The sequence below is a fragment of the Syngnathoides biaculeatus genome, chromosome 14 (assembly GCF_019802595.1).
Source record: "Syngnathoides biaculeatus isolate LvHL_M chromosome 14, ASM1980259v1, whole genome shotgun sequence".
Classification (NCBI taxonomy): domain Eukaryota; kingdom Metazoa; phylum Chordata; class Actinopteri; order Syngnathiformes; family Syngnathidae; genus Syngnathoides; species Syngnathoides biaculeatus.
This window is the reverse complement of record NC_084653.1, coordinates 13679877-13705351: the sequence shown is the minus strand read 5'-3', so window position 1 is coordinate 13705351 and position 25475 is coordinate 13679877. Positions and strand designations below refer to the sequence as shown.

The 25475-nt window shown below is 40.9% G+C and overlaps 1 long non-coding RNA gene across 1 annotated transcript; it reads right to left on the bottom strand.

The window, feature by feature from the left end:
- Positions 1 to 429: 429 nt before the first annotated feature.
- LOC133511981 (uncharacterized) lies at positions 430 to 25309 on the bottom strand. The gene is made up of 3 exons (XR_009798086.1): positions 25234 to 25309; positions 14887 to 15036; positions 430 to 520 (listed from the first exon to the last, which is right to left on the bottom strand). It is a non-coding gene; the product is annotated as an uncharacterized LOC133511981 (long non-coding RNA).
- Positions 25310 to 25475: the final 166 nt, after the last annotated feature.

The following is a 25475-nucleotide window of genomic DNA, read 5'->3' as shown; positions in this document are numbered from 1 at the left end:
TTCCAGCTCCTGCTGTTCTCACTGACTACTCATCATTAAATGTGGAAATTAGACCATTAAAGCACATGTCAGTCAGAGCTCCTCTATCTGTGCATGTCATTACACAGAGGAAAAGACGTGAGGAGTCGCTGTCAGGTCAGCCTCGACAAAGCTTCGGTGGATGTAGGTGGTCTACGTCTCCTCATTAGTAACAGCACGAGCAGTGGTCTAATGAACTTAAGACAATGCTAATTAATGGGAGCCAACAAAGGCTTAACATTTTTTAGAAAGTGCCACGCGCCGAGACAGAATTTAAGCAACCCTTAATCCAGCGGCGATGCGGCACGCGGTTCCAGACGCCTCCGCCTCAGGGCGCGTGCAGTCGCAGGTCAAAAAGGGCAGTTCCATTCCTCTGCTGATATAGTCACCTGTGACAATTCTTCATGGGCAGATAAAATAAGGGAAGTCTCTCGTGGAACAGTGCACTGGCTCGGCGAAGGGTCTCCCCAGGGGGCAGGTGTCAGCGTTGTCTATCAGAAGGCTGAAAGGAGGAAAGGGACACGTTACCGGGCTCTATTGTGTCCCGTTTGTCACTGACTGATCGGCTCCATTTAGCCGGCTTTCACAGTGAATGAAACCACCTGAATAGATGAAAGCGAGACAGGCTTCCCGACAAACAAGGAGCCTTGGAATATTCATGGAGGATCTGTGAAGAAAAGATTAATGTAATAGAAATTAAAATGGGGCCTGGACGTATGATCTTGCTCTAACACTTGGCCGGACCTGTGTCACCCACCGCTAGCGCCTGAAGTCAGCACATGCCGCTGCCAAGGTGGAGAGGAATCATTAAGTACCCTGCCATTGTGTGAGCGGAATAATCAAACTTCGCCCCTCGCCGCCGCCACCCAACCGCCGGCCCCCGCTCCTACCGATTCTTTCCCACAGCACTGACAATGAATAATTCCGGAGCCATTTGCAATGTTAACGGCACCTATCTGGGCCATCCATGCCTTTATGATAAGAGCTCCAAATATGCATTTCAACAGTGTGAACAGAAGCTGCTTCACCGGCATTTCAAAGGACACCTGTCAGTCATCTGAAAGAGCTGTCAGTCTCCGTCACGCAACGGTGTCGGCGAAATGGCCTCAAAAGATAATCTTTGCTCTCTCAGTCTCCACCTCCCTCTCTCACATCAGAGCAGTTACATTTGAAATAGACTGACAAGTGATTTACACTAGAAAATGGATTGTGTTTAAACTGAAGAACGGGGGCCTTATTCTTTTAGGTGGCCATCTTGCTTGCTGGCGTACAGCCGCATCATATCAGCTATCCTAAATGTGATCTGGGCCACGCTGAATGTCATTACGCGTGATACCGGGAGCACTAGACGGGCTGCGGGGCTCAAAGGTGACTTTCGTCGCTTCTATCTCTCCAAACAGAGCTCTGCGACTCAGAAACGGGTGGGCAAGCAGGTATGCGCGGATAGGATCCAAAAAAGAAGTTCACTTCGCCACTCTTTTTGAAGCAATGCATCACTGTCGGTCGACTTAGTAATATCTCTCTATAGCCTCAATGAAAAGATGCTCTGATTTGTTTATTTATTGCATGAACAAGTTTCACTTTCCGGGCACTTGGTTGGCAAAGAAGCAAGTGCAGCTTCATGCCTCTCCCCCCTCAAGAAGGCCAGTCATTTGTTAAGCACGACTACCTTGTGCGCCACCAGCTGTTGGTGGTATTTACAGCTGAATGCAGGAGATGTGTTTGGGCTGGGGCCACACTGGGCCCGTTCCCGCCTCCCTTTTGGCGACTCTGTGAGGCGAGGACAGGCAGCAGCCGTCATAGGACGCCGACACCACGATATAACTGTACGGACAAGTGTGGGAAAAAGTAAGAAAAGTGAAGTATTATATTAGACTCAAACTGGCTCGAGAATCAAGAGACGTTACAAGCGTTTGAAAAAAATAAATATATATATATATATATATATATATATATATATATATATATATATATATATAAAATGTGGAGTCACTGATGGTGTAGTAGTACACGCGCCTGCCTTTGGTGCGACTTACTGGCGACCAGTTCAGGGTGTAGTCCACCTTTCGCCCGAAGCTAGCTGGGATAGGCTTCAGCTTTCCTGCAAGCCTTGTGAGGATAAGCGGCTTGGATAATGACATGACATGACATATATAATGTGTACTATGCCTTCAGACATTAAATACACATATGTCATTACTTATACAAATATATGAAAAGGCAGTGCAGTGGACAGCACATCTGCCTCCCACCTCTAAGGACCAGGGTTCAAATCTAGCCTCATCTATGTAGAGTTTGGATATTCGCCAAATACTCCGGTTTGCTCCCACATTCCAATAACGTGCATGGTAGGTTAAGTGAAAACTCTAAATGAATGTCAAGCTGAATGGTTTTCTTTTGCTATATGCCCTGCGATTGGCTGGCGACCAGTCCAGGGTGTACCCAACTCTCGCCCGATGATAGCCGGAATAGGCTTCACCATGCCCGCAATCCTAATGGGAATTAGCAGAATGGAAGATGGATGGATGGATGGATGGATGGATGGATGGATGGATGGATGGATGGAGGGATGCTCAGTATGTAAACACCAACAAAGATTAACACCTACAGTGCCTGCGAGAGATTAGCCGCATTTTCTGCGTGTTAGCCAGCTGTACTGCTGGATTTTCGGGAGGATGGATTCACTCTTCATACGTTTTCAAAAGACCGAGTTCGTCATGAAAAATGGATTGCACAAGTGCAAAGGACAAGAGTTTTGTGGGTTCTAAATGACAAGTAGGTGCGTATAGAGCTATTCAAAAAAATAATAGTTGGGGGTGACAACGTAATCCTTCTCTCAGAATGTCACAAAAGATACGCATCATAATAACTTAATAAAGTACGCAAGTCAGGGGTGCTCAATGTGTCGCCACCGGGGCCGGTGTTGTACATCGCTGGTGGGCCTTGCACTGTTCATCGTTGCCAGGGCTGGCGTTGGTTGCAGCCGTCGCTAACCCTGAAGCGGAGGTGGATTGGGCACAGAGGTTGTTTGGCCGCGTGCGGGAGGAGAAAGGAGCTCTCCCTCCCCACCGGCCACTGGTGTTTGGACACCCCTGAAGTAGTTACTTCACCCGGTATGGGTCCTCCTAAGTACGCTACATACTGTCATACATACTGTCGGGGATATTGTTGTTAGTTAGAAGTGATCCGCATATCATCTAAATATGGCTTGAAACGATAAGGTAATAATGCCCCGGTTACTTCACTCGATTGTGAGACGTTTTCTTCTTCAAAAAGAGCTTCCGTGTCAGAAGGGTTAGGGTTACAGTCGGAAAAATCTCTTGTTCCTCCCCCATAGCAGGTCCCACTATATGTTTTGTATGGCAACTGTCCCAGTGTGACATCTGCAAATGAGGTTGCAGGCAATGCGGCTGCCACTAAGATGTCAAATGAGACTTCTGCAATTTTGCTCATTAATGACACGCTCTCTGCTCTTTTTTGAGGGCTGTCAGAGGCCCTTTAAGCTTGCTTTGTCACATTGGTTTCTCGGCAGTCACCCCAACAAGGTGTAAGCAACCAGCCTGTTTTTCAGAATGCAGAAATAGCAGGAATAAGTTGCTCATTTTGTGGATCAGCAGTTAGCAAACCATCTTAGTGGTGCATTAACACCACCAACTTCCATTACGATTCATTTATAGTGGCCATTGTTAGGTCTGCTGGCTTCATCTCACGGGGTCTGACATGATAGTCATATCTCCAACATTAACTTGTACCTCCAGACAAAAATAAAAATTCTCCAAGTAACGGCTAATATCTCAAAATGCAGCTGTACAAGTAAACTGTGGTACGGCCTGGCCACGAATGAAGCAAAATCTTAAAGCATTCCAATGCGATTCCGTTTTTACAGTAATTTCAGATGGCAGAAGATGCTAATAAGATCAGGTTTTTCAACAAACTTTATCCCAAGAATGTGATATTCTGACAATTTCCCCGTTTTTTAATCATCTAATTTGAACCTTGACTCACCAGGACTTCTTTTAGCTTGTGTTTAAACTCACATTCACACTTTTTGACTGACTGTACACATTCTCATAAAATGTGCGTCTGAACGGCAAACAAGACTGCTGGGACCAAAAACTGAAACGAATTTCACCAAGGACACGTGAGCACACGCCGGACTAATTCAGAAGTGAATAACATGTTAAGAGTTAATCAAATGAAGTGAATAAACGAAACAAAAGGGGGTCGTTATCTTGTCTGTGTTTCCCCCGTCTTAGAATCTTCACGCAAATGAACGTCAATAGATATTCCTGTACAGCAGCTGTCTTGCAAATTATTCAGCAAGTACGATTTTTGCAGTTGAAGAAGTCACCAGAAAACCATTCACCTGAGTCACAAATGAGTATGTAATTGACTCCTTAGGGGAAATAACTCAGGCTAACTACTGGAAATAATGTGTAAATTCAATACATTTCCTAATGAGCTCATTTGAGTTTGCCGCAATTATATTTGCCAGTCTAGGTGCAGATAGAATTCCGGAGCCGAGTTGAGGTGAATAAAACCCCCTGCTTCCACCCACCTCGCTTCTATTAATTAAAATTAGCATATGGGCCTGTCAACACTTCTCTGAGGCACGTTGTAACAATGCCATTTAGCCCCTGCATCAAGCAATGCCAGCGCAATGAATGAATGCATGCGGCGGGTAAATGCCTCCCCACCCCTAGCGACAGGGGCGGAATAGGACTGGCAGTGCTCTGACGCACAAAAGAGGCTGCGTTTTAACAGCCAGGGCCTGGCCTCTGACCAGGGGCCATCCACATCAACACTGCTTACACTCCACCATACCTCCCAGCTCCTGGCCCGGCCTACTAGCTCGATAAACACCGAGCAACAAAAACAAACGGAGACCACTGCACTGCGAACATGGGTGTGCAGACAGGAGTGAGGATATGTCGGTTCCTGTTCAGGGTGGGGAGGATTTTAATCTTCCTTTTCAAAACAGAAAATCTTACTTGACTGTTTTGCTCCATCTAAACAACAACAAGGAGTGAAGCGCAAGCACTACCTCAGCTTGCAGGTGGACGGATTTAGGGGTTTATGAGCTATGGGCCATCACTAAGGCAATTTCGGGAAACTAATTTGTCTTGATTTCCAAGGAAAAAATTGTTACCAACACTGGATGGTGGGAATGAACTTCAGAACAAACAACAGATAGTGAACAATTGATAAAAACAAAAAAAAAAGATCAAAGTGCTTGCTTCAAGCTCTTTATGACCACTCCCATTTGAAGTTTAAAAGAAAGCTAAACTTTACACAAAAATAATTCAATGTTATGCATTCAAGATAAAGGACTTGAACTCATTAATAGTAATGAATTCATTAAAAATTAACACATTTTAATTGCATTTTGCGTTCCAAACGACGCAGAACCTTTTGTTAGTGCACAGTTCCTGGTTCAACCGATTACTCCGATGCAGTCAGTGATCAATCGAGTCGGTGTGCAGTAAGTCAAGATGGCGTCGGCCATAAAGAATGGCTAAAACAAATTGTGAAATACTTTTTTAAAAGTAAATTCAGCAGCATTTGCGACTCTTATAAGAACAAAGTAAGTAGTAAGATAGTCTAAGATTCATTTTTATTTGAGTCCGAAAATTCGGAATTATTGATTGCTTTTTTAGCTCCACCTGAAGCAAAATTCCAGTCACCACCGATTTGAGCACATTATGCAGGTTAGGTTAGGTTTGGGGAAAAAACATTTTGTCTTCCATTTGAAAACAACACATCTTCCTTGACTATGTGTTTTGCGCCATATAAACAAAACAAAGCTTGAAAATAGTTATGCCCTTGAATGCCCCAGGATAAATCAGTAATAAACTTAATATATTCTTATCAAAAGGCGCCAGAAATGAGGAGCCAATGAGCAAAGCACTTCCTTATTGTTGTCTGTCATCGTTACACCGACGCTGCCAGTGAGAGGTATTGTTGCTCAGTGGAGCACGCGAGGCTCGGATTGCATTGTTGTGCCAGGATTTTAAAACAGGCAGAGTTATCAATAGAGCGCAGACTATCAGACTCACTGGGCTGTGCCTCTCGATACACTTCACAACCTCGTGTCGCACGTGACGCACAGCCAGACGCGGTCCCGCACAATCGGGCCACTATACCAACAAACTCTATGTTTCCACAATGGATCCAGGTCTACATCTAACAGAAGGATGACACATTCCTTCCATCACCTTTTTTTAATGAAAAAAAATGTCCCCAAAGCAGTTATGGATATGAGTAGCCGGACCACGTTAAGACATAATTACCTCTCTGATTTGCTTGTGGTGGCTGTACAAATACAAGAGAGGGGGAGAAAACCCCTCAGCTGATCTACACACTGTGATTACTTGGAGCACAGGAGCAAATGTAAAAGCCTTGGGCTGGATTTGATATTTCCATCTTTAACATGTATCCTATGACCTGGACGACGTCTAACAGACCTCGACTGGAGGTCATGAGGAATCAGAGGCAAAGGGAGGAGAGGGCGTAAGGGGTATTTCCTCCTCTTTTATTTACCCGAATCTCTTGAGATGGCCAAATGCTACACACACACGCACACACACACTCCTCCAACCTTCATCACTCCCACCCTAGTAATAAAAGAACCACGACTTACTTTTTCTCTGTCAAGGCAGCTATTAAAAGATTACATATTCACAACCTTTTTGAACAGACCCTTAATGAGGATGAAGATGGACTACTGCATTTTGTCTCCAATCCACAGTGAAAAACTGGCAATGTGGTTTGTGTAGAATGAGAGCTATCTTCAGGGGGAAAAGGCTCACACAATAACCTAAACACCATATAATTCATAATTCAAACAAACCTGTGAGCACCTCATATTCAAAGAACATAAAACGTGTTTGTGCAAATTACTTAACATTTCATCTATTAACCCTGTCGAGTTTCCTTGGAGAGTTTGAAAGCTGAGTATTCGCCACGTGATCGAGATAGAATAGATAGAATTCTCACCAAGACATTCTTTTGAAAGAAATATTTTTAAAAAACAAGATAACACAACAAAATTATGTATACTAGAAGTTTCACAAGAAACAAAGCAAGAAACTTGGTCAAGCACGAACATAAAAAGATGCTTTAAGATTCATATGAGGATGAGTGTGGTATATAGTAATTGCTCGGTGAAGTGGATAAAAAGGTACCCTGATTAATGCTTTTAATGGCTTTCACTAAATCCAACATACTTTCATGCGCATAGCTTCAAATGAGCGCTCGACACCATTCCTCCGAACGTGCGTTTGTGTGTGTGTAGTGTAATACACCCTCAAATTCCTCTCATCCCTTCTAGCACAAAAGACCCGTTGCAGCAGGCTGCCACTAGCTGATTCAATCAAGTGTGTTACATTGTACACCCATGGGCAACAAGGCGAATTGTATTTTAATTAATAATGTAATACCCCCGACTCAAAGGCATAGCCCTTGGCATTGCTACAGTGGCTTTTTTCTCTCCCCTTTCTAAATACTCACAACATCTCATTCAAGATCCTGTAATCAGTTTTTCTGTACGCAACCCCAATTCATGTGAATGGATTTACTTTAAATGTAAATGTCTTAAGTACACCTAAAATCTCATGAGCGCTAACAGTATAAAAAGATAAGCCTTGACAAAGGCGTGAATGTTTAGTATTGATTGACACTAGAAACAAATGTGCAGATATTGTAACACACTTTTCAGAGGGATCAAAATGGCACCAGATTGTGCAAGGACAAGTGGTTACAGTATGTTCCGTTTTTGTTTTGCTCATTAGCCAGTTAAAGAAAGTGATTTCCATACAGTGATGCCTTGAGATACATGTGTAATTTCTTCCGTTACCTCGCTCAAAACCCTCATACCTCAAATCCCCTTTCCTCACTGAAATCCATGGAAATGTCGTTCATCCGTTCCAGCCTTCCTCTTGCAACTATTTTTTTGTTTTCTTTTGTATAATGCTTTTGTGTATCTATCCATCCTCTGCATAGTGTTCTTCATTGGGGTCAAAGGTGCGCTGGAGGTTATCCCAGCTGACCCTGAATGAGTGGCATTGCACACCCTAGACCAGTGGTCATCAACCTATGGCTCGCGACCCATATCTGGCTCTTTTGGTGTTGCATATGGCTCGCAGAGCCCTCACCACTACATACTGTACAATTTCAGTTATGTAGGCAACGCAAATGAGCAGAGACAGTTTGTCCCAGTGGGATTGCCGTAGTTCACCATAGCAGTCGATGTGCGCAGGCGGAGAAGGGTCCAATGCAGAGCAGGTAGCAACAACTAATTGTGCAAACGATCGATCAAAGAAAAAAAGATGGGGAGTTCTACAGTTTTCGGCAAGACTAGACAGCCATTCACAGTATGCCAAACCATTCATGCCTGATGTTGCGAATTAACTTTTTGACAACTTTTTGCATAAACAAGATAATCAAACGAATAAAAGACATGTTATTGTTGGCAAGAACTGTTCACTATCGTACCATCATGAAGGCAAATCAAATTGAATTAGGTTCACGATTAACAGATGGAAGTCTCACCGCCTGCATGAAGTTTAATCTAACGACGTATGAAAGACTATACTGTAAGGCCATCAGCAAAGCCATGGAGCACCAGAAGTCACATTAATTAACATAAAGTGCTTTTGTCATCATTAGTTAGCAACATCATAACAATGTTATTTAAAAGAATTCAGAGACTTATTGTACTCTAAAAGTGTTGGTTCTACATGAATGCTCAAATACACCTGTATTTAGTTTTTTAAATATTGCATGGCTCTTTTGAAATTACATTTTGGCATCTACAGCTCTCTCAGCCTAAAAGGTTCCTGAACCCTGCCCTAGACTGACAGCTAGCCAATCAAAGCACACGAAGACAAGCAAACATTCGTACTTACATTCACACCAAAGGACAAGTTCTCTGCTTTTTTTAAAAGATTTAGGACAACTTTGCATCGTTGATGCCGAAAATGACAACAGTTTCTCTTGTTCAGGTCAGATTTTGCCAAGTTGTTAACAGTTTATTAATCAAGTGTTACAAATTTTGCCTACTATTGAATCATTAATAGATATTGGTGAAAGAATGATCATCATGATCAAGAAGAATCACTGGTAAATACCTGTAAATCATATTTTTTTCCTAATTCAGGGCACTTTTCATCCTCTAAAACAAAAATATCTGTATATGTACACAAAAATATGTGGCCATTGTTCCAACTGTTGACAGGATTGACCAAAATCAATGTGATGTTGGAATTTAAATCAGCAAAATATATATATATATATGACAATAATTTTTTCGCTGACCAGTACAATTAAACTGAGTGCTTTGGAAGCAATAATTGGAGCAATCTGAGCTCTGGATGGTGGCAGTGTAATCTATTCACAACAAGCAGAGGTTTGAATTTTTCAAAAAAACCCATGTTTACCTTAATGCCCTCTTCAGTTGATGTTTACTGCCAAACTACAAATAAAATTAAGAGGATTAGAAGTGTATTATAAACAACCACATACAGTAGCTTTGCCTTAGGAAAGCATCCTTCACATGTTACAAAAAAACAATGCAACATGCCGTAGATGGGCTAACGAAAAGGATCGATAGACGAGGCATGATAATGTTTTCACAACGGATACTAAAACACAAAGATTGGAGCAAAACATGTACACAGGCCACGTAAGAGTACACAAAAAATACATTCTTTATGGTTTGGGGGGTAGAAAAAAAATAATATTTCAGTAGGATACTGTGTGAGTTGCAAAATTCTCCTTTGCATGTGTGACTATATGACACTGCCCCCAGGTGGTCAGGGTACACGGATCAGAAGGCGCAGAATTTGGCGCTGGAATGGATTAATGGCATTTCATTTAATACATTTCAATGAGGCATTGTGATTTTCAATATGACTGTTTTGAGTTACAAGCCTGGTCACAGAACAAATTCAACTCCAAAATGCAGACAACACTCAATTTCCAATTGGGGGTTTGGCCTTTGCTGAGGTTGCACTCTACTTTTTTGTGTAAGTATATCACTTTTGGTACATAAGATTATTCAGGCGTACCTCATTAAGTTGTGACCAATGAGTATAATAGTATGTATAGCATGAAGGTGAAGCTAGCGTTTTTTCTTGATTAAACATTACCATATTTAGTTGCATGTTACAGACATAGTTCTGCTCCAGAAAAATGAAATCAGGTTTGGGATAAAATTATGATACATTTAATAGCATTAGAAAAGAGTGGAGGGAGACGAGGAGAAAAATATTCCATCGAAACAGAGTACATGGTGTGAATGAAAGTTAACGTTAAGGGCTATGAAGAGGGAGACATGGCCCTGGGTGCAATGTTGTGAGGAATAACGAGCACAGTGAAGGGTGAACGCACGCTTCTTTGGAGAACATGAACCCAAAAGGAGCCTTAGGGAACTCAAGGGCCTGTGGGATACGGGGCTGTGCTCAACCTTTATCTGCAGCCACACACACACACACACACACACACACGAGGACAATGGCGAATGATGGCACATTTACAGTATGCCCTGAGATGTACTGACTCATTTGTTCACACATAATAAAGATATTAACTGAACACATAAAAGTAAATGACTGCATTTCTTGCTTTAAGGCAGAAAAAATATTATTTTTTTGAACAGCATGGTTCAGTCATGTTTTTATGCAACATCTCTAGCTTAAATAATCAAACATTTGTGGTTCAATAAAATGTATATTTGCTTGCAAAACCCTACCTGGCACGACCATTTATATGAATCAAAAGCATTTTATCTTCTGTTGTTTGCATTTTGAGATTTTATACTTTGAGGATAATAATGCTCTTTTTCTTTTTGTAATGAAAACAAACATTTTAATTAAATGACATGTGCACAGCCGCCACTAAATCCAAAGTGATTATTCCTGCCCTGGGAGAAAGGCTGTCTCCTTGCACACTGTCAAAAGGTCAATTATGGCCCCAAACTGGCATGCACTGACAGTGACCTGGAAGCGCGACTGATGACCCTGCGTCCAGGGGCCCAAAAGAGTTGATCATCTAACATGCAGGCTGCCCGCAGCCATGGAAATCTGACATTTGTCCTTATTCAAATGAACACAAACAATATGCATCTCATGCCTCAGCCTAACCTGGGCCAAATTTAAACCCGTGGACTTAATGTATTGCCCTCCTCGACAAGCCAGTGCATTTTGGCCACTGGTATAGCAAGATCAGATGTGCCATTAATGCAGTACACTACACCTTATGACTACACTTTATAAGACAGACTTTACATCTGATACAAAAGGTGGATCAGATAGCTTGAATAATAATTTGATTTGTATTGATGCTTCCAGAGAGAAATTTCTTTCACAAGAAGGTTACAGAGTGTGAGTACATCCTCACCTTTGAGCACATTTTAAATTTCACATCTTCTTAAATTCATCTAGAATATTAATGTGTGCTTTCAGACTGTGTAAAGAGACATTCATTTGTGGACAGAGATATTTATTTTTCCAATGTCTCTCAAACAATAATAAAGCATTTATTTGAGGCCTGGAATGCAACATGAACTCAGTGCTTTTGCGTTGTGTCTCAATAAAAAGCAGTTTATCAACTGCTGGATTATTCATATGTAACATTGAAGCTATATACAAGGCTTGAGCTATATGGAAAACTATTCTTTATCGCAGCCTGTATCTAACGGGTGTGATCATTTTGGCAGATATGATGCATTTGAAGACTTCACTTTTTCTAGAGACTTACTACAATATGGTGGAACACTCAGAGCTGCTCTAATGAAAAAAATGGCAGTTAAATATCATTTTATTATTCATAACTGCCGTCCAAGACGAGTTATGTATTGTAAAATAAAACAAAGTGCACCCATCAAATTTCTACAGCATTTCCCCTCATTAGGGTTGTAGGTGAGCTCGAGCCTCTCCTAGCAGAATTTGGGGTAGAAATGGGTCACATTCTGGACTGGTCACTAGCCAAATGCTGAACTAAAATGCAAATGACTAAAACTCCCCTTAAAAGAGTGCTGAGAGACAAGCTTTGGAGTGCGAACATAATGGTGTTTGCAAAAGTATTGCATAGGTATAATTCATCCATCCATTCATTTTCTTCACCACTTATCCTCACGAGGGTCTTGGGGAGTGCTGGAGCCTATCCCAGCTGTCAACGGGCAGGAGGCGGGGTATACCCTGAACTGGTTGCCAGCCAATCGCAGGGCACATGGAGACAAACAATAGTCGCACTCATAATCACACCTAGCGGCAATTTATTAATGGCTGTCTTTGGGATGTGGGAGGAAACCAGAGTGTTCAGAGAAAACCCATGCAGGTATGGGGAGCACATACAAACTCCACACAGGCGGGGCTGGAATTTGAACCCCGGCCCTCAGAAATGTGTGCCCAACACTCTATAGCTGCACCACCATGCCGCCCACCAAATTCCACCTTAAAAAAATAAATGTGGATCCAAGGGAAAAAAAAAAAGACAAGTAAATAAAAGAACTAAATGAGGCTTCAAGGTCTTGGGGAATCAAGCCGTTGTCTCAGCTCTTAGCTGTCGGCATGTCCGTTGAATGTGCTGAAGCCATCCCCTGCTCAAATGTCAACTGTCAATCAAATACAACTACGACGACCCGTAAAAAAAAATGGATGCTACCACATCCAGCATCTTTCTTATCCCTACACATAACTTTGTGGTGGCAGTATCAAAAACACATCAGTTTAAAGCTAGAGTATATCCCACCAGATCAGCACAGGGCTTTTCTATGCCACGTCAACGAGGCGCTCAAAAGCAGCCAGGCCAGAGTCAAGCCCCTGTTCAAACACTTCCTTCTAAATCTGACTTTCTCTGAGTTCACACACTCACGGGTGCAAATGACGCCACGCAAGCAGACGATCTGAATGTAAGATGCATTTTCTGGGTGTCAGTACAGGTAGCTAGATATCCTCTGATGTGGATGAAAGCGCTCAAGTTCTTGTATAAGCGGGTCGACTGAGTATGCAGTGACTGCCGTTGAGAAAACAAGAGACAGATGGTAAATTGGAAGCCAGCTTGCTAGAACCGGTCTTTATGTGCACATACGCAAGAGGCCAGGATTGGTCAAACCAATGTCAATCAATGCAATATTTTTTTCTTTGTTTTAAATCACAGGTAACTCACGAGTTACTCTTTGCTTGAGTAGGTTTTAAACTGAGTACTTTCTGAGCCTTACTCAAGAAAATATTGAGGGGGGGTCTACTTTTTACTTTTACCGCTTAAATTTATCCTAAAGTAACAGCACCCTTGAGTACAAAATTTGGCTACTTTGGTACTTGGATTCTGATTCTGATTCTGATACTCTACTCACCTCTGATTGCTAACAGGCTATTGTAGGACTTTTGTTCTTAGTGTACATACAAAAACACATAACACAGTGTGACAAGAACGATGGTGAAAGGACACTGCATTCCTCACTGATAGATGTATATTATAATACCCCCAACCTCCAATTATATGATAAAACTAAATAAATTCCATATCATGACAGTGTGATCATACAGTTTTAAGTCAAGCATTCTGACACAAATAATCATTTTTCTAGTCATCACATTTTACAATTACGTATGTACTGATTTACAAAAGAACCCCTAAAGAACAAATTAATTCCAATTTACCCAATGTCTCTGAACGAACCTCGCGTTCTCACGCAGCTGTTGTACCTGCCATGAATGGAGGCCGTGGTTGCGCTGAATATGTTGCCAAATACAGTATTTATCCACCCACATATGAAGGGTCCTTAAAGTCTTATCAGACGGGTTTAACCTGGAAGTCCCAGATTTTTCCTGGTACTAGAGACAAGCCGAAAGGAAAAGAAAATTCAATGAAAACCAAAATTGATCAAAATCCAGATGCCAGAATGAGGGAATTCTCAATTGCATTTATCAAGCAGAAATGAAGTGAGTTCACATCACGTGTGGACAAAATATGAACGAGTTCATGAACTTCCATTCATTGAACTCATTCAGATCTACGCCAGATTGACCATATTGTTATTGTTTATAATGTTTATTGTATGATGCCCAATGTACATATTTTAGAGAGAGCTCTTTATTTATTTATTTTTAAACTATTTATTTTATTGCAGGCCGGCATGGTGGATCAGCTGGAAAGCGTTGGCCTCAAAGTTCTGAGGTCCCGGGTTCAATCCCGACAAGCCTGCGTGGAGTTTGCATGTTCTCCCCATGCCTGCGTGGGTTTTCTCCAGGCACTCCGGTTTCCTCCCATATCCCAATAACGTGCAACATTATTTGGACACTCTAAATTGCGCCGAGGTGTGATTGTGAGTGCGGCTGTTTGTCTCTTTGTGCCCTGCGATTGGCTGGCAAACATTTTCAGGGGTGTACCCCGCCTCCTGCCCCTTGACAGCTGGAATAGGCTCCAGCACTCCCACAACCCTCGTGAGGATAAGCGGCTAAGAAAATGGATGGATTGATTTTATGACAGCACCACAGGTCTGAGAGGAATGCTATTTCAGTTATGTTGTACGTCATGTATGTATAAAAAAATCTGACAATAAAGTTACTTGAATTTTAACTTGAACTCCAGGTACAACACTGTCCAAATTGTTTCAACAAAGTTGGTCAGCTTATCGAAAATTGTGTTGAAATAAGATTCAGGGATCTAGCATTAGTCAGTCTAAGGTCACATATGTCATACGTGTATGTAAAAATGAGGTGATTGAAACTGCCATGCACAATAATGTTTTTCCCTCCATATTATCGACCTCTATGAGAATGTTTTTGCCGTAGCACCCGTGCATACGCAGTAAACCCCCATGTCCTCGACCCCCAGTCAACAGCACTTGCCTGAAGCAACACCTACCGCGGTAAATGTTTATCCATGTGGACTCCCAATCTCATGCTGTTTTTGTCTGTGTGCAGAAGGTGGCAGCCAGGCTGGGAAGGCAGCGGCGGGCAGGGAGAGCAGGCTCACATGTCTGGAGGGCTTTCCGCAGAGCATGATCATGAAAAGCTGAAACATGGAAGAAAGTGCAAAAGGTTGTGGGGTGGAAACGTCTTTCTTCTGCAAGTCAGTTAATTTCCTCTTAACCCCACTGTGGTTCCGCATCGCTCTTCTATTACTACGTTTCAAGCACTGTGAAAACGTAACACAGATCACACTGCTGAACAAAAAAAATAACATAAAATGATTACTGTAAACTCAAATGGAAAAATTGAGACATGAGTAAATAGGAAAGGGGATCGTGATTATTTCCCTTCATTCTAATTCATATGACAAGGAATTGAAAAACAGACATTGGATATCATACAGTTTGCAGCCTTCAGCCGCGTGGTATTAGTTTTAAACACAGATTACTGGCAATGGCAGAAGAGAAAGGTCCAATCTTGGGGTGCCTCTCAGAGACAACCTCAATCAAAAGGCTCAAATGAATGTACTTCTTTCAGGCTCAGTCAGCTGTAAACTGTTATTGATCCGAACAAATGAAATTTGTTCGTGTTGATCGATCAAACGCATTATCTGAGTTTTCCAGTCTATTACCAGCAAGTGGAAACAGGGAAGGCGTCAATAAATAGAGCCGAGTCACCCCGTGTAGATTCCTTTGAAGCTTCACGTGATTTAAATACAGCCGACTAAACATAAGCACTTCTACTTGAAGGTAATGGACCTGGGTACCATCTTCAAGGTCTACAGACACTTGACTATGTACTGTATACTTGGCCTGGTCTTTTCTACCCCTCTTACTGCCTACCGCCCACCCCCCTAAACCCCCACCCCCAAACCCAATCTACCCACGCTCCACACAAGCACACACGTGAAAGCCTTCCAGCTGGCACCCGCCAAGTGCACTTGGCAGGTCGGCAGGGAACATGAGAATTATACCTATATCGCCCCGGAAAGCAATTCTCAAATATCACTAGAGTACAGCACTTCACTAGGGACCGGCAATAGAGGAGGGCATGTGAATGGAACAAAAAGCTCCTTCTGGCACTACTATCACAGGAGGAAAGTTTACTAAAGCAAGGAGGCAGGAATGAGTCTGCGAGTAGGAAATCTAGCGATGGCTGGCTGTAAACGTGCTGAAACTAGCAGGCCCAAGTGCAGTGTCTTAAGACTAATGTCAATGACTAGAAATTACTTGGAGCAGAACAATGCAGTCCAGGTGCATACAAACATTCCAAATGTCTGCGTAGACGTGCCACCCTGAGCAACAGTAAACAGTTTAACACACACTAATTATGAAGGTCAAGGAGGTTTCCATAAGGATGTCAGTGTACTTTTCTGTTTGAGGGATGTTTCATGAAGAAGAAAGGGTACTTATTTCAATGATCAATGGAAAGCAGTAAAATTAAAAAATCTGAGGTCAAACACAATCCTTCAAACTGATTTGTTGTCAAACTTATCAGCAGTGTTGTCCCGATTTGATAATGTGATTTGAAAATCGTAACTATCAGCTTATCAGTATCGGCTGAAAAAGATCAGCTTCATGGAACAGTCAATGTGTTTTCTCTGCAGCCATATTGTTCATTTGTCCCCAAAGTTTGTTTGAAATGGCCGCACATTATCACACTTGTCTGCAGCTTGTTAAGAGGTGTGCTTACAAGACCCAGAGCCAGGGCAAGCCAAGTGATAAGTTGCACTGGCCTCAGGAGACAAATGTACAGCTCACTAAGCACCAAGAGCGACAGGTTCCCAAATGCGACGCATTTAAACACTCTACTTTCAAATCAAACTCTTGAGTGTCAACTATTTTGTGACAAGAAAATTTTTGCCCCAATGGTTGCATTTGATGAGGCAATTCATCAGGTGTTTTTTGGAGATTACGTGTTTTTGTTATATTTGAGGGGCTCGACTTTCAAATTCAAATTTTTCACATTATTGTTCCAATTTGAAACTCTGGGGCAGCAAAGTGGATCCGTGGTGGTGAGCACGTCTGATGCACCGGACTGAGTAGTACAATTCAACAAGTAACAAGACAAAACATGAATCCCTTTTACCCTCTGGATCAACATAATTATACAGTATTAAGCGGACAAAACTTGCAGTGCGCTGCAAAGTTTGTTTAACTTGCACCCAATCTGATCACGTTTCTGAATGTCCTTTTGGCATTTCGTCCCACCAATGCGACCGTACTCAAAATAGTAACAGCAGCCGTGCTACAGTGATAGAACAGCCCTGTTTGCTCCTTTATTATGTAAAATTATTTTAAATAGCGCAAAACCACCACAGCCTCATTTCTTCCACGTTCCTGCCACTATCACTCCGGCTATTGATAAGATGTCTAAATTTATTGCAGAATAATTCTGCAGGAAAAGAGATAAAAGGTTGCTGAATAAAATATGAGGCGAAGGCTGTAAATTGTAGCAATGCATATCATTTCATTGAAATGTAGGACGCAATTACCATCTGCTACACTCATCAGTCGCCATCCTTTATGACTTAATTATATGTTTAATGCTATCAGATCAAGGAAAGGGCAAAACAGATGAATGAGAAAAACAGGAAAGATTGGGCAACAAGACAAAAGGCAGATGCAAAGTAACATAAAGGGCTGAAATTGATTCCGTTCAGCAGGAAATGGGAAGTTAATTTCGATATAATGTTGCCTCATCTCCTGTGCCTTTCTAAGATAATAAAGCCAGCATGTTGCCAATTTGTCTCAGAGTAGTCAAACAAAAGGAGACGGCTTTCTTTACATAAGTCATTTCACAACCGAGGTGATCCTTCCGAACAATGCTAACTACGTGTATATGAAACTCAAAGCCCAACCTGGACATGGATATAATAATATAATACAGAAGCAGAATCTTACATTGCAACCCTATAGAAAGATAAGCGGATTGACAGTATTGTTTCTTTGTGGAATTTGCTTGTATGCAACAATCACTACTTAAGTGACTCCTACAACCTGTGAATGAGAGTGTGAAATTGGTTCTTAATCTGAAACTTTGCACGTTTCTTGAGCCATCATCAAAGCGAGCACAGCATTTTCAAAACATTACATTGGTCAGTAACTCGTATCATATTGATTTGGGGGGGGTCTGCCCGTATGCTTCTTTGCATATTTGTTTGTTGGTAAGCAGGCAACGTTCCGGATTCATGGAGCATGACTTGTAGAAGGGTGCTGACATTATGATTCGATGTCCTGCTCTTGGTCCTGTTCTAATCACGTCACAGTCACTGAAAATATATACTTTCCCTTATTTGCACCTTAATCCAGATCCCCGGGACAACTGAATTGCTTCTCCTTAGCATCGGCACCCTAATAAATTGAACCCAAAAAAATATAGAAGTGGCCAAAATCGTTTTAACTCTATGGGCCTCTTCAGTTTCTGGTTTTTGGTCAGGGAACTTTCCCTCTTTTTTTTTTCCTATCCCAGCAAGATGACCAGGAAGTACTTGGAGGAAGGATATCTGAATTCTACAAATGCTTAGGAAAGGTGCCTAAGTGCGTCCTTTAACCCACCTTTCGCATCTCCTCACCAACCATTCAAATTTGGGACCCATAATTCTTTATGGGAGCAATATTTCAAGAAACAGCCCACCTGATGAAGTCTACCACAGTTTCGCGCCAGAGACTTACATCACCAATACAATACTCGCTGTTGCACAATGACCTCCATTAGGAAAAAGTGGGGTCCAATTCTTTGTAAACAGTGCAGTATTTTCCTATTTTCTAAAGAAGGAACATTCCATTTGAACGTCCCCAGGTGTGTTATCTTCTACGGCGACGCTGTGTATCGAAACTTTACGATGATGAAACTTTTTGCGAGTTTTTAGATGCAACTCATGTAAGCATCCACAAAGCAGAGTGGGCTTGTCCAAATGGCTGTGGGCTAAAACGCTAGCCAGTGGGCATCCCAGGTGCCAGCGGGCACTGTCCTAACTGTGTACCTTTGGCCAGAACTCATTACAGGGTGACATTTAGGCCTGCTGCTGTCCATGCCAAGTCAGCCTTCTGGATGGAGACAAATTATGTAGTTATTTTTTTATGTCGGACATTAAGTCATGTCCAGTGGGAGCCAAATTAGTATCACCTTCATGTCACCTGAAAGGAAACCGACAAAGGCTGCGGATGTCTTAAACCGGGCAGCTATTTTGCTTTCTTTGTAAAACATTCTTTCCTTACAAACAAGTTAAATTAGCCCGGCATTACAATAAAGAAGGCATCCAAGTATACTTGCAAATTATCATGAAATCCCACACAAGTGCCGGATCAAACATTCTACCTTTACAGCAATAATAATGCTTCATTTTGAAACACATTAATTGCCATTTTATTCAAGTGTACTGCACCACAGAGGTAGAATATTACAGTGAATATTTTGGTTACTGTATTCAGCTACACACACATAATTTTCAATTCAAAGTTTCTTGAAATTAAACACAGAAATATCAATCATTTCTGTAGCTGTTTCCTCCAAGCTGGTTGCCAACTTTAGTTATGAGTCTTAGCTATGACTGTAAAATACCACCAATTTTATGAAGGTATTAATATACAGTTTAGTCCAGAAGCAATCTGTAGTGGTGTGTATTTTATGATTTTTGCCTTTATACCACCGTACTGCAGCTCAATAAATTAGAATTGTGTCAAAACCTTAATCTATTTCAATAGTTTGATTTAAAAAGTGAAAGTCATACATTTCATAGTTTCTTTACACAGATGAAATATTCCATGATTTTAATTTTTACAGCACGAATGTAAAACTCAAGCCCCACAAAAGCAAATCATCTCTGTCAACGTCCATAATTCTTGATAAAAAAAATCTGTTCTAAAATTTTAACTCGTATGTAATCAATGATGCAATATTTCAAGCATTTTATTTTGTTACCTAAATCCTTTTTATAGTAACTGGAACAATAGCTGAACAAAGAATTATTCTCAACTTTAATTTAAAAATTAGTTATCTATCAATCTGCTGTGTCTATTATACTAATATGAGGCAATTAAACATTTACATACTTTCACAGACATAGCAGGCCTCTGAGGGAAACAATAACTACAATATAGCCCGTGACAACCATTAGTTTAACGCCCCTAGCGTACAGTGAAAAAAAAAAATTTAATCACCATGTCGGGAAACTACAACATTAAATAACAATCCAAATGAACAGAATTTTTGATTTGGCAGTGTTTGGCCTTCGGAAAAGTATTTTCCAACGTGTCAACATGAGAGGGTTGAAATGAATGAACCCTTTTATTAGAGATTTATATATGTATTCATTTATTTGTTCGGGATGACAACAATTATAGGCAGAAGGTCTTATGTGAGCCATACACTACTGCACCCCACTGTAGAATTTTAATCCTGAGAATCATGTGTAGTATGACAGCATAATACAATAAACTTCGTGCATTTCGTGTCGTAAAGTATGTGTCATAGCATATTTTTCAAATTAGTTTTAATATTGGGAGTTATTTTGTGTGACCACTCAACTAGGCATAACATTAGGTGGACCTGCAAAAGCTCATGTGGTCTAGTATAGGATCTGCATCAAAATTAACAGTACCGGTAAGTTTATGATTAGGGTTCTAGGCTTGTTGTCTCCTACTAACATGTAACAAAAACCAAAAGCTAAAAAAAAGTCATTATTTGTATTATGTTCGATTTTTCTAATTTTTCCTCCACTTTACATAGAAATGTGGTTGCTTAATGAGGCCAAACTACAGCTTGAATAAAAACAGAAACAGAACTAAAGCGCCATCTTGTGGGCAAACAGACTGCGCAACTCAAATTGATAGTGCATTTGTGTGCCCTCCTGTTAGCCATGTAAATGATGGGGCTATAAAAAAAAAAAGTGTAAAGTTTGAACTGATCAAATATTAGTACGGCAACCAATAAATTGAGGGACGAGAGATTATATTAAATGTGTCACTCCTGCATACTCAAAAGATGCAGTAAAATATTTATGCCATTTACAACATTAGACCACATTAGAGGACAATTACAATTGAAAATAAAAATAAGTGAGCCGACAGCACTCGCTTGCAGATCGGTCGCGATGGATTAAATGGCTCAAAGTTGTTTGTGGGGTTTGCTTTATTGCCCCAAATTGTAGATAATTGCTCATTGGAAGTACTCAGCATTCCCTTACCCACATACGGCAAGGAATATTTTCTCACTTTGAGCACAAACAGAAACAACGGGGCATGCAATTGATTAACAGTTAATTGTGCAAAGGTCTGCCTGTTGGGGGGGGAACATCTGTCAAGCTGCACAGCCACTAATTTTAATCATATTTCATTAAGAGTGCAAACAAACTGCATACATCACAATCAGGCTGGGAAAATGTTATGAAACAAATTGGGTTTTACAATGAAAGGAAATTGCATCACATAACTAAATATTATAACCGCTTCCCCTAGCCATTTTTCTTAATGAATCATCTAATTAATTTAATTGGCACAATGTGCATAATTTGGCGATAAAAATGTCAGTGGGTCAGACTTGAGCGTGTTTTGTTAGCAAAACATGACCCTTATGTAAATGACACGTGTTGTACACGTAATTGCTGGGTCTAATTAACATGTTCTAAAAGGTATTATAAAGCGTACATTTGGTTCATTTTAAACACACCAGTGTCATTTCACCATTTGCCTCAGTTTAAGGAAATCCTCTCGGTGTCAAATGTCATGTCATCTTGTGCTCCTGATTAGAAATGACATGGCTTTAAACGACTGCACGCCTCAAACTAAACACTCGTTCAGCCTTTTCATTTAACGTCATTGATTTCATCGTGACCAGTCTGGCACGCAACATCTGGTATTTGAACATCCATCTATTTTCTTTGGGAAGCTTGGTACACCCTAAACTGGTTGCCAGCCATTCGCAGGGCACATTGAGACAAACAACCATCCATACTCAGAATCACAGCTAAGGGCAATTTAGAGTCTCCAATTGATGCATGTTTTTGGGGATGTGGGAAGAAACGAGAAAAGCCACGCAAGCACCAGGAGAACTTGCAAACTCCGCAGAGGCAAGGCCGGAATTTGAAACCCATGACCTCAGAACTGTGGGCCAGGCGCTCTAACCAGTAGACAACTGTGCGACCGCAAAAATCATTGCTCTATAACACAAATTAACATCACATTGAAGTCACGATAGATAGATAGATAGATAGATAGATAGATAGATAGATAGATAGATAGATAGATAGATAGATAGATAGATAGATAGATAGATAGATAGATAGATAGATAGATAGATAGATAGATAGATAGATAGATAGATAGATAGATAGATAGATAGATAGATAGATAGATAGATAGATAGATAGATAGATAGATGGATAGATAGATAGATAGATAGATAGATAGATAGATAGATAGATAGATAGATAGATAGATAGATAGATAGATAGATAGATAGATAGATAGATAGATAGATAGATAGATATAGATAGATAGATAGATAGATAGATAGATAGATAGATAGATAGATAGATAGATAGATAGATAGATAGATAGATAGATAGATAGATAGATAGATAGATAATCCATGAATAAAACTTTAGCATAATCCTAATGTGCCCGTTCCTTTCTCAACTATATGCACCCAAAATCAGCAGAACCCCATCAATTTAACACCAAATACAAATTCCCCTAATGATGCCATCACAAATGTGTGCATGTATGTTTAACTGTATGAATACATGAATACATTGTGCACCCCATGAAAGCACGGAGGACTTTGCCTGCGGGTTGTCCCGAGGCAAATCAGCGAGCTCACACACACTAATGAAAGCGTGTGTAGTGTGGTTAAGGGCAGCCGCCGCGGGAGCCACTACTGCCCTCCCTCCTTGTGGTGGTGTTAATAGTCTCCACGGAGCCAACAGGACTCCCTAGAAAGGCCGGCTGATGAAGAGGAAAACCTGTGGCTGTCTCAGCTAATCACTGCCTAATGGCTGCACTAACATCCTTTTAATCTGGTATGCTATATGCATCTTCTGTGTGCGCTTTTGTGTGTACACATGTGTGGACGTATGTCACAATGGGTTGATGGTTGGAATATTAAGACTAAGGGTTGAATACTTTTCAGATTAATTTGAATGGGCAACTACTCCTTTGCCCACCCAATAAATTCGTCAACAAATTTATCCATCTATCCATTTATTTAGCCGCTTATCCTCACAAGGGTCGCAAGGAGTGCTGGAGCCTATCCAAACTGTCAACGACCAGGAGGAGGGGTACACCCGGAACTGGATGCCGGTCAATTTGCAGGGCACATCGAGCCAAACAACCACACTGACGATCACACCTAGGGTCAATTTAGAGTGTCCAATTCCTGTTGCATGTTTTTGGGATGTGGGAGGAAACCGGAGTGCCCGGAGAAAATCCACGCAGGCACCGGGAGAACATGCAAACTCCACACAGGCCGGTCCGGGATTGAACCCGGGACCTCAGAACTGTGAGGCCAACGCTTTCCAGTTCATCCACCGTTCCGCCCTCAACAAATTAATTTGGGGGAAAAATAATAATTATACATACACACACACACACATATATACATACACACACATGCACAAAATTTCGGCATTGACAAAAAAAAGGAAACCTCGTGAAAATGAGTTGAGAAATTAGCAAAAATAAATAACTAAATAAATAAATAAACATCTTATCTTTGAGTGAGGACAACGTTTATCTTTTTAACATGGCTGCCACGTCAGCAGGTTGGTTAGGGTCAGTGTAGCCTCTACAGCACGTTTTATATCTATGAGAGAACCACAACACAAACTTCCAGCTGTCTTAACGCTAATCGCCGGTTATGCTTGATGTACAGCCCTGACACAAACTATAAAATGACACTTGACTCACACAACTATGAATCCGCGCATTTTCTTCAATTCCTCTATGTGTCACCACTGACTAGGCAGGGACTTTTAGTGGCTAATAAGTAGCTAATAAGATAATTGAAACGTTTTTGCCCAGAGTGTCTCATACAATATGTAAACGTCTCTGAAGTATCTTATGCCAAGATGGTGTGTAGAGTATTCATCCATCCGTCCATTTTTTGTTCTGCTTATCCTCACAAGGATCGGGGGAGTGCAAGAGCCTATCCCAGCGGCGTACAGCCTGAACTGGTCGCCAGTCCATCGTAGTACACATACATTATAAACAAACAACCATTCACGCCTATTGGCGATTGAGAGTATTCAACTCACCTGCCATGCATGCTTTTGAGATGTGGGAGGAAACAAGAGTGCCCAAAGAAAACCCACGCAAGGCATGGGGGAGACATGCAAACTCCACACAGCCGGGGCCAGGATTTGAACCTGCGTCTTCAGAACTGTGTACTAACCAGACGGTCGACCATACCGCCATGTTCTGTGTGTTTTTTTAGATTTAAGAGTATGGGTCACAACAGTTAGACTTGCCATGGAAACAAAATTCTTGACCAGACTATTGCAATTCAAGGAATCACATTTAAAAAAAATACATTAGCCAGTGGTGCATCCACCAAAAAAAAAAAAAAAAACTTCTGACAGGGCACCTTATGAAACACTTGTTTTGCACGTCTGCATTTCAACTGAGCGACAAACTTTTTCAAAGGAGTCAACCAAGTGCAGGTGAGAAAGTGTAAAAAGAAAATACATTTTTGCATGACAATGAGTTTATCTTCGTTTTCTTTTTTGTGTAATACTGTATACACTCGATTTCCAACACTTGTCTATTACTCACATCAAAATGTGACCTTATAAACGACTCATTTCTTCTTTAATAGAGGTAGAGAGTAGCTAAAATGTTTAATATTCTTTCCTCCGAGATTAAATACTCATATTGTATTCATACTGTTACAAAAGGTCTGTTCTTTTCTGACAATAAACTAGACTTAATAAAAAATGTAATGTAATAATATATTGACCATGTAGAAAAATAGATGTAATTAATATTATTAGATTAGATAAAATGTAATTTTATATTAAAAATTTTATTAATTAAATTTTATATATTGGGAAGGAAAGAGTGGATTATATTTGATAAAAATACAATACACTGCATTTGCTTGGTTGGATTAGATTAGATCAAATGGGTAACAGTAGTTTGGATATATTTTGTAGATAAATAGACAGACGCACTCTGGCTTCGCTGTCGAGTCGTTCATTTACGTTAGTCATAAAAACCCTGACCGATAATTAAATGGGCGTAATTTACAGGTTAAACCACATTTTTAAGTCAATAACGTGTAAGGAATTCCCAACAGGTCCTACCAGAAAGTTGAGGAAAGCTATGTAGCGTGTATTTGTGTCTTTAAATGTTGATATTCGTCTTCCTGAGAACGATAAGTAACACGTTGGCAACTAAAATTTAAAAAAAGGAAAAAAAAAAAAGTTTGAAGTACTGGCAGCACGCCAGGTCCGTTTTATTTTGAAATCCCTCACCTTTTTCCTGTAGATTCCCGAAAGGACTTTTATTTTGGAATTCGAGGCCTCAGGTTTTCTCTTGCGATCCA